Genomic DNA, 11,276 nt, shown 5'->3' on the forward strand with positions numbered 1-11,276 from the left:
TTTCTTTACAGACCTATCGATTTGAATATTATCTTATCTTTATTGAGTTCAGAGTGAGAAATACGAACATCTGCATGAGAAATTTGCAACAAGTAGTTTTTTTATTACTCACTTATCTCTAATAAGCTATTCTTTCATTTTATTCAAATCATTTTATTTTTTACATTTTTTACATGTAAAATCTTAAGAGCAGCATGCATCATTCGCTTTATCTAATTTTATAAAGTAGTTTTAGAAAATAAAAACTACTTGAAAATTTTGAAGTATCTAAATCGCTGGCAGATGCAGATAATGCAATCTTGTTTCATATTTTTTCTCCTTCTAAATAAACTTCATTGCGTTGCAACTCTTTCTTGAATTCATCGCAAAATAAGTTTTCAGTTGCACCTAGAGTCGTGATTCCATGGCTTTTTTGACATCACATAGAAATAATCGTGACGGAAGAATTATTTTCTATAAATCCAGATGCATAATTATTGGAAATATTCTAAATGATTTCAGAATGCTGGCAATATTTACAGCTACCATGAAAGGCGTACGAAAGACGAATGATTGTTAAGATAAGAATTTTTTCCACTTTTTGCATTATTCACTTACAGTCCTATCCCAAAACTGTAGTATTGTCACTCTTTATCGTTTTCTTGATATTTCTCTAGGAAGGATATACTTATCCAGAAATAGCAGGATTTTTTTCGACAAAATATTGAGATTTCTTAACAAGAGTAGATATTGTAAGGATCTTAAGTTTTACTAACGTTTATTTTATTTTAAATCTTTACTATCACTTCTTATTTTCTACTTCCGGCCAGAATTATAAGCGTTAATGTATTTATGCAAAGTTTGTCTGGCGAACGCCAAGTACTTAAGTTGTGGCTTTTTCCCAAGCGAGAGAGAGGAAGCAGTTAGTCGAAGCAGGCCGCTTACCTTAGAAGTTTTACTCAGTTGCTGGTTGCCTTCCAGGCCAGAGGTTTAATCCTCTTGATAATTTTTAAACGTATTGTAGTGTTCACAGTTCTCTGTACTACATACGCTTCCTGTTAATATAAGGCCAATCTTCCACGTTTATTATTTTAAAGTTAAATTAGAGTTTAGTTTTATTTTTATATTTTTACGTTTAGACCACAAGTAGTGGGTCTTTGTATTCCGAAGTACGGAAGTTATTGTAAATAGAGAAAAATAAAGGGTTTTGTATACCCTTCTTGTGTATCCTGTCTACTTCCCACAGTTATTGAACATATCTTTAGTAAGCTCTCTGTTCCGAGTCAGGTCCTTGCATGTTCCCGAAGAAAGTAAGACGGAACTTTGAACCTGATAATATGATCTGGCATTCTGAAGATTATTTATTGCATTAGAACTCATAACTTCCACCTTATGTACACAGAAGACACCTTCAGCGTCATTTGCTGGAAGAAAAGTGTTTTTGCATACGCATCATCTCATAATTCATATTCAACATCCTTGAAAATCACAGAGTACATAATTAAGAACCACTTTGACAATTAAATTATATAGCCACCTTGACCACAAATTTTTAACAATTTAGAGGTTGCGAAATATCTGTCAGGATATTTCGCAAGTCAGGATATTTCGCAAGTCGTTGAAAATTCACGAATCGTAACTTAACGAGGCTTTACATGTAACTGAGTATCAAAAGAATAATCCATAGTCAGTTATCTCGATATAACGATTTTGTATTAAAGTAATAAAATAAATCTTGATGCCTTTAAACCTCTGATATTAAAATTTTTATTTGCCTTTGCTTTGGACATGTTATTTTCCATTTTTCTATGCCCGCTCAACGCTAAGCTTGATTGGCTTATTTATTGTGAACTTGCATTTGAGGGCATCATAAGCTAATTAATGTCTATGCAAACTGCAACACTGAACAAGCTTAATTTTCAATCTTTTTAAAGAACTTTCATCCTTTCTTAAAGTAGAAATTTGATTTGTAGAAGTAGATACCAAAGTTTCGAATTAAGAATAGAAAAAGAACCCAAGAGTTGTATCGGTTGAATTTATGGAATATTTTCCAAAATATTCGAATCAAAACCTTAAGCTCTATTCATTATAATAAATGAAATAATTCAAGTCCTTCTTCCACTTTTCTTTTAGATCTCTAAAGCAGACTTGTACTTCTTTACTTCTTTTAGATCTCTAAAGTAGACTTGTACTTCTTTACTTACAAGAAAATGAAAAATTCCAAATTCTGTTGTCATTATTAGCCCAGAAGGGCTATTAATTTCTTTTCAGCATTTTGCGTTGGTTCACTATAAAACGGCGTTTCACTTTTCAAATTGTTGCCACCAAATATTAGAACCCTGAATAGTTAAAGAAATTAAATAATGAAGAATCTAGATTAATGTATTTATATTAATCGCATGATGAAAAAACAACGGTACCTAGAGACATCAAATTTTGAATAACGTAGTCCTTCCCTCGAATATGAGCATCTGAAGCCCAAATGAAAAGCCCAAATTTGGAATTTGTTTTAATATCTATTTCATATTTTGTAAATCTCTTTTTATTTAACGAATTTTTGATTAACAAACCCAATGATCTCAAAGCGAGCAACGGCAACACGTACAGGGGAAAAAAATGTTATCTCCAGCGCTTTAGACTGTGTATCGGATCAGAAATTCTAAAGACATGCTCTTTTAAATATTTTGTGGTATTGCTGTTGTGCGAAGAACGTATTTAATAAATAAAAGTAACACACAAAAACGTTCAAAAACGCCCCTTTGGGAGCAATATAAAATCTGAAAGCTTTTAGACATTTTTTTTTTTTTTTTTTTTTTTTTTTTTACATTATTTAAAAATGTGTACCTATAACTAAAATATTCCTGTTTAATCACTTCACCGTCCTACGAAATTGTAGGGCGGTGAAGTTGTTAACGTTTTTCTTTGCACCTTCTTTGCACCAAGACAAACTTTTGCACCTAAATGTGGCTAAGAAATATTTCTTCCCTCCCTTTCACTAGCTGCCAAAACCTACTTAGAAAATCGCCTATTTGTCTCCCTAGCCTAGAGAGAAATTTCTGTGTTCCTTAGTTTTTTTATCTGAAAATTAACAAAGACGATCCCGTAAAAGCATATTGTTAAATGAGAAGTAGTTCTCTTGCTGTACTAGTTGAAGAGAAGCCGGAAATACATTTCTATTTCCCTTCTTTGTAAGTGAAATTACCCCAGATACAGCTCCGCTGTGGAGGGAGCATGACCATTAAGACATCACTCATCTCTTTTCATTTTCGACTCATTCTGGTGGGTTGATAAAACACGAAGCAAAAGCTCTCTTTCAGGAGTAACCGTTAAGGCCACGTATAACTCCGACGAGTGTCTGCCTTTGCTAACAGCCGAGCACACATTTCATATCAACGAGTCGGTCTCGGGTCAAGCGATGAAGTGGTTAAACACAAGTCAGCATTCTCTAGAATTTGCATATATTTTGTTACAGAACATTTGAGTAAATAAAACAAAGATTTTACTAAGCTCATTGTATAAGGTTTGCCTTAGTTCAGTTAACCGATTATTCGAAATTTTGTCATCTTTCCTGAACTTCTCAACTTCCCCTCTCATTTCTTTGCCAGGTTGCTAATTTAAAGTTAAGTGAAATGTAATAAGTAAATAATTTAAAGTTAGGTATTTAAACGGGTGAATCTTGGGGTTTATTTAGAGCATGTTTTCTCTAGCCAGAGCACGTTTCGTTTCTGACGTTGTTAATACGAGGAACTGTTGATACCCCTTTTGGCCATTTGAATAATTATCATGCCTGTTAGAATGACGAGTCAACCTAGTAAGCCGTAACTAAAGTGCTAGTCCAACACTACTCTTTTTAGGCTTGGATTAATTTGTGTAGCAACGCACGTTCCACCGCAAGTTGCCGGTGTTAATGTAAAACACGGAGTACATGCCTTTCTGTTCATATTTGAAAATAATAAAGGGTATCTTCACCCTTCTTCTGTGCTGGTATTATTTAACTCCTGCGCGAGAAGTCTGGGGGTTCATTAGTAGGATCTAGACTATTTTATGTGGCCAAGGAAAGTTAGATCCTATAATTGAAACGGAAAACGGAGATATTTTAATGCATCTGTTCTTGATGGAAAACAATTTTTAATTGTTGCCTGCATTCAGAAGTTTGAATGGACTTTTAAGGCATGTTTACTATTAAAACAAAACTTATCTACTAAAATTGTAGTTCACTTTGTCAGGACTACTGTATACCAAAAATAACTTCAGTCTGCTAGGAATCGCCTTTCTTCAAAAACCTAAAGCTATGTTAAATATTAATAATAGAACTTTTAATTAAATAATAGAACTTTTCTGATCAACTTCAAAATGTAGCTTTGTGAAAACCCATCAATCCAAAAGACTGGAAGAAATCCCAATTCTTATAAATAATTGTCAACTACGAGAAAATGAAGGACAACATTTAACTACATTCCAACGGCTTGAAACGGATACTTTTTTTAACAAATATCAAACTGTCTTCTTGATAGTCAATAGAGAGAGAAACCACTACATTCATTGAATATCATATTAACACATGAAACAGCTCCCTATTTCAGTTCCTCCATATCAGATGAGCCCAGGTAAGAAAGAACTGCTGACTGTCTGCTAAACAAGATATGATAGAAGAGTGTGAAAGTCCCTGTGCCTGTCCTGTGGTTTTGATTCCCACGTCGGGAGGAGTGCGGCAATGCATTGATTATCGCATCTTGAGTGCTCAAACTGTTCCAGACACTTATCCTTTGCCCGAATAGACGATTTATTGAATGAAGTAAAGCCTACACCTTATATATCAACTATTGACTTGAGCTCAGCTTAATATCAGGTGAAAGTAGTTGAAGAAGATCAAAACAAGACTGCTTTTATTTTTCCTGTGATACTTATAAATTTATCCGAATGCCTATCAGATTGAGAAATGTTCCAACCACCTTTTCTAGACTGATAGATAAGTTCCATTCCTGCCTGAATAACGCGTTTGCATTGATATATTTGGATGATATCATTGTGCTGTCCCCTACCTTCCAAAAACTTCTTTCTGACTTAGAACGAGTTTTCAAACATCTGTCGTTATTCAGGCTTAATGCTAACCGAGAGAACTGTCATTTCTGTTGTGAAAATGTGAAATATTTAGGCCATTACATTTTCAGACATGCCGTCGCCAAAATCTGTTAAGCAAGTACAATCTTTTGTACAAACCTGCTCCTGGTATCGTCGTTGTATTAAGAGGTTATCACACATGGCTACAGTCCTTGCTAGACGGGACTTTTCTGAGAAACGAGATTCTGGTTTAATCGGGAGGATTCCTAGAAAAAAGAGCCCCGCCGGAAGCGAAGTCCGCCTAGCAACGGAAACAATGTTGCGGCTACGCGGGACTTTTACAAACCTCACCGAAAATATCTCCGCTGGACTTCAGACCCGGGTAGAGACAATTCCCACTCAGACGAAAGTTCTGCTTCTGAAGCCTCACGTGATCCCAATCTGAACGATAATCGATTAATGTTTGGCGTTCAACTCTTTGTAGTAGGTGAAAATGGTAACCTAGCTACATGAGTTTTCTGGAATTGTGCCGCTTCTGAAAATTGTCCCTTTCGACGTCAAGTCCCGCGTAGCCGAAATATACTGTGATTGGGACTTTACAAATTTCTGTAAAGTAGCCAAACCTCTGACTGGTTTAACCGAGAAGAAAGCAGTGTGAAAGGGGAGAGTAGAACAAGAAAATGCTTTCCAAGAGCTTTTTTTTTTTCTTTTTTTTTTTTTTCTTTTCTACTCTGGCGGAAGGCCAATCCGCTTAGGAAAGGTGCTTGTCGCCCTGTTTAAGTCCCTTCGACGACTATAAATTATTTCTTAGCGCCTTAGATCAAGCTCCCCAAAGTCTATCCTTGCAAGGAAAGCTAGGGATGGAATTTAAAAAAGTAGAAAGTGGAACATTTTGCAGGGAGAATGGGAACAGTGTGCTGACTGTGAAGCATCATCACTGTGTGCAAGCCGATCAATCATTCATACAAATAAAGGAATTCTTCATAGTGGTAAATTTCTATCACATACACTATAAGTTGGTGCATAAATACATGTGTCTACGCCTAAATATATTGATGCAAACCTTTCTAATGCAAATGTACAGATACCGAATATTACTACAGATATTACAAATGATTATATATAAATATATAATCATTTTTAAATACATTAACTGGTTAGAATAAATATGTTGGCTCCTAAATAGTGGTGGTTCATAAATAATGATGGGTTCTTCATTATTATGTTTCTTCCAACTCTAACGTCAATTTTAACTGCTAATTCTTATCATTCACTTTTTTATTGATCACATGAACTGTATTCCTTTTTCAAGTGTTATAATATTTCTTTAAATTAAAGTAAGTGACTCTTTAATAATTTCAGTTTTCCTTTAATTATAGATCTACGTAGACAACTCACAAGAATTCGTTAGTTAGCAGTTTCACTGTAGCATTCTTTATTTCTAGTGGAGCTACATCTATATCCATTGAAAAGAGAGAAAAAGGAAATTTTTGAATTTTTTAAAATTTCTAGTTATTCAGATTTCACATAAAAGTATACCGAGAAATTAGCTTTCAGGCCTTGAAATGGATTAATATAATTTTTAAAACCTTTGAAAGCTAAAAATATTAATTAAATCCTCTCTGCTGTCAGTTCTAGAGTTACCAGTTATAGATTCTTTGCTAGTGAGCAGATTCGAAACAAAAACATGAAAGTTTACTGTTTCAATCCTATTTCAGTTTTCTTACAGTACAGAACTGAAGCAACAGAAGATAATGTAATGCAAACAACTTTGAAAGCGAACACGAATAACACATGTTTAGGAAAAATCATAAGTACAAAGAAAGAGATATTACGAAATAAATGTGATAAAAAAGGGAACAGGTGTAATTTCCCCCGAGAAAAGAAGCAAAAGCGAAGTTGTAGACGCTTTCATATTTTAAAGGCAGAAATTTAATATAACATTTGTATTTTATTATTCGTTTTTAATTTTCAGCTTATTTGTCAAATAAATTTAACATGGTTCGTATTGTCGTAGACACAACATATAGGAAGACCTCAAAATATATGGCTAAAGGCCTGGTACAGGGAACCGAAATAATTCCATTTTGTAATGAGTTGTATATGCAGAAATCTGCTCAGCAGCGCTCTATCATGATTGTACAGAGCGCTGCTGAGCGATAGACGAACCCGTTCAACTGGAGTAAAGCGTCATTCCCAATGAGGCTTAACAAAAGCCCTTTGTTTTTGTGCATTGCTGCAAAAACAAAGGGCATTCCAAGATGCAAGGTTTGTCTGTGGGTTTGTGGTATGAAAGGGAAGAGTTTCTCAAGAATAGTACTCGAGAATCGTTCTCTGGATAAAAAGTACACTCAGATCATTTCAAGATAAAGTGCGGATCATTCTTCGCTAGTAGTAGCATTTATTCCGCTCATATATGTATTTTTGTTTTAAATTTAAATAAATAATTAGCATTTTTGTTGTCTGCCTTTTCCATTTTTACTTCTAGCTAGTTTCTATAGCAGCATGTCGTATTTTAGAGAGTAATAGATGGAAAATTTAAGTAGCAGTGGAAAAGACCACATTTACTTATGCTGCTGCTTTAAATCAAGAATTTTCATTTAATTTCGTAACAGTTTTATGTTTATCTTCTGGTGCTAGATAAGTAATTCATTTCAATTAGACTAATGCTTGGGGGTGGATAGGAGCTCTTCCAGGGAATAGAAATTTGGTTGCAATGACAAAAACAGCGAATCCTTTCTAAGACGATCCTTCACGTCTCTGGAAAATTTCACTCTTCTCTTGCAATGGCCGTCTTAGAGACAACAACTATCGATAGTGCCAATTATATATTTCCGTAGCGGATTTATGCTACTCAATGCACTTGCATTTTTTTAAAGAAAAATGCTGAATAAAACATGCCCGAACTATCTGTTTGTTTAGTATTATGCTTGTTTACATTATTAAAATTACAAAATAACTAAAAATGATAATGAGATTAAATAAAATTTCTTCAGAAATTATTTTATGCTTAATTTTCTCAAATAAGTGACGAGTATTTAAAAATACGGAAAAGAGATGTTTCTGTATTTTTAAATTGATAAGTTTATTGTAAAATTTCTTTTAATAATTATATTATTTTTATGTTAATTATTTAATCCCTCCTGTAATTCTATTTCTTCTTTCACTTCATCGGAATTTTAATTAGGGAAGTCTTAAAAATAGCGAGCGAAATTAGAAATCAAATTGACATATTTACCACATCCGCCAGCCACATCAAGCATCTTTCACAGCTTGACCAGCTTTTTTGGTTGCGAAGAATTTTCCGCCTTTTACTTATTTCTATGTTTAGAAGGTAAGTACTAAGAATGTAATTTATTATTCACTGGCATATATTTAAAACTCGCTACATTCCTAGGCCGCTAAATTTTCAGTTGAAACTGTAAATAGTGTGAATAGACGTTGTTTACAATCTGCGAAGTTTAAACAAGTATTAGGTGTAATGTTAAGTATGACCTTACAACATTATACATTTTATTGAGTAATTCATAAATATTTACTATTGATACTATAGAATTTTTCTGCCTGGTTTTGTTCTTTGATTTCTAAAACAGTTTAACTTTGTGAATAAATCAACTATTTTTATTTTCCTGTATTATACCGTAACTGTTTTAACTTGTGTACAGAATTTAAATGTGTCCACTTTTAACTTATGTACAGTATTACAATATAAAAATTAGAAATACCGGTTACATTCTCACCCTTCAGGATTTTCGATTTCCATATCTTTACTATTAAATTTAGACATTCGTACTGATATATTTTAAACATCTTTTAAACATAGTGATATTTTATGTTTAGTAAATCCTTTTTACTGACACTGAGATTATTTTTCACCCATTGCGTCTTTGTTTTATGTTGTAAGTACCATGCGTGTTTGAATGTCAGTCAGTGTTGTAAGATAACAAATTTTCGCCTCAAAAACGTATTAAAGATTCTTGAAATCGTAACGTTGTGACGTTTATATTATTTTTACTAATAGCTATTTTAACTTCTTAACCTTTTCTGTCTTCTTAACTATTTCTCTTGTGTTTCCTCGCCAGGATGTTTATGAGATAGAGCGAACGAGACTGTATTTAAACTGAACTAGCGGAATGGTTAGTCAGAGCGTGTTTCGCAATTGAGCGCTCACATTGTTGTTTCTACGAGCTGTTTGAGTTCTGAATCTCGGCTTCGCCTTCTTGCCTCCGAAGTTTAATATCTGGTGTAGGTTTTTGAGTCAACCTACTAGGTTAAATTAATTTGTGTAGTCTTGAACTTCTAGTTTATCTTTAAACTTTGTTTAGTTTATCATTATTTTTAGTTTTATCACCACAAGTGGATGGTGGATTTATAAGCAGAAACACTGTGCTGTCGGTAAATAACTGAGTTCAGTAAAAGGGTCTTTTACACCCTTTCCCTGCTGTATTTATCTTCTAGCCTTAGTGATAAGTCCTTAACAGACTTTCAAAATAGTCTAGTAGCAATGCATACTAGCCAAGAATACTAGACTTCACAAACTTTTATTAATTTCTGCAACCACATTTGCCTTTAGTATCTGTTGTCAAAGTTCTAACAAAGAGAAGTTCTTGGTGGAATTCTTAGATTATGTACAACTAACATATGCCTATGATTATACTTCATAACCGGGTTCAGTTGATTCATCCACTGCATGGAGAAACGAGTCGTTTACGGATAATTCGTTGAAGCTTTCAACATCATCACAAATTTTATCAATACGACTTTGAACTGCGTTGTTGCTAGAAGAATTTTTTTAGTACTTCATATGCCAGTTTATATAGAACATTTTTTAAAACCTCTTGAATGGCTGGAAAAATTAGCTATTCTACGAAATATGCGGCTTTCCTATTTCGCTATAAGTAGTAACATATTGTAAGACGCCTGAAAACCCTGAAAACCATCATCTTCTTTTGTTTGAAGTCGTAACAAACTGTCGACTGTGAGTCTCTACTGAAGTTTTTCTTTTTCTGTTTTAAAGTATTTCAGATATTTAACTGTTTTATCGGGGCGACACCTTTTCAGATGATCCTCCAGCTTGGATGGTGAGTCTTTGGTTAAAACTTTGTTGCATAAAAGGCACATTGGGCAAGTCGACAGTGATGGCATGAAACCGAACTTAAAATAAACTACGCCATACTGCTTATATTTTGTTTTATATTCAGCCATGTTTATCAATAGTTATATACGGACAAAAATTGAGCTATTTAAATACGATAAGACTAATCTAACTGCTTGCTCAATCTCAATAAATTAGAGTTATTATTCATTTCTCAGGGAAATGTGAAATTGCTAAGCAAGCTTTTTTTAAGTGATACATTAATTAATTTTCAATTCGTTTCATAATTTTTTAAATAATCAATTAATTGATGAATCAATTAATTAATAATATTTTGGGGGATAATTCACTTTTCTTTCATCTGATTGACTATAATGAACGGCTGTATATAGCGAACTAAACTTATATATTGCATTACAGTGGAGTTCCCATATATTCCCATATATTGCATTACAGTGGAGTTCGATTTTAATACTATGATATATTTTAGACTTTGCGTCTTAAAAATTAAGGCGTCTGAGTGGATGCGGATAAATACATTTATTGGCCTAAGACAGTTTAAAAAGTAGTTTTCTTACAGAAAAAACAACTACAATTATCCTTTTCGATGTTTAGCTGTGTTCTCAGAAATACCGGTTACATTTAGAGGTTCTTATCTACGTGTTCACTGTAGTTACTTTTAAATTATAACCTTTGCAAAACTTACAGTAAATTTTAATTTGCATGTTTGTTTTAGTTTGCGAAATAATCAATTGATAATTTCTGAACTGAATCAAAGCAGAAAATGTTTCAGATGTAGTATGAGTCAAACTGAAAACTCGTCGTAATAGCAAGCTAAATATATAGACTGTTGCATGTATTAAATGTTATATTAGACAATACTACATGTAAATGAATCTTATTTATAACTATTTAAAAATGAAATCTAATAAACTGCTGCATTAATTTATTTTCCTACTTATTTACGCAATTGATAAAAACATTTCAGTCGTAATATGTAGTGAACTTCAGCTACAGGATATGAAGTATTCAAATGTGTTCACCTGCACGTATTTATGCGTGTTTCTGTGTATTATTTATTTACATAAGCCAAAAAATAGTCCTTCGTCATATTTAACTGAAATTATTAATTACTTAATAA

This window comes from Stegodyphus dumicola, chromosome 6, assembly GCF_044657685.1.
Source record: "Stegodyphus dumicola isolate Sdum_Otavi_A_Nest chromosome 6, ASM4465768v1".
Classification (NCBI taxonomy): Eukaryota; Metazoa; Arthropoda; class Arachnida; order Araneae; family Eresidae; genus Stegodyphus; species Stegodyphus dumicola.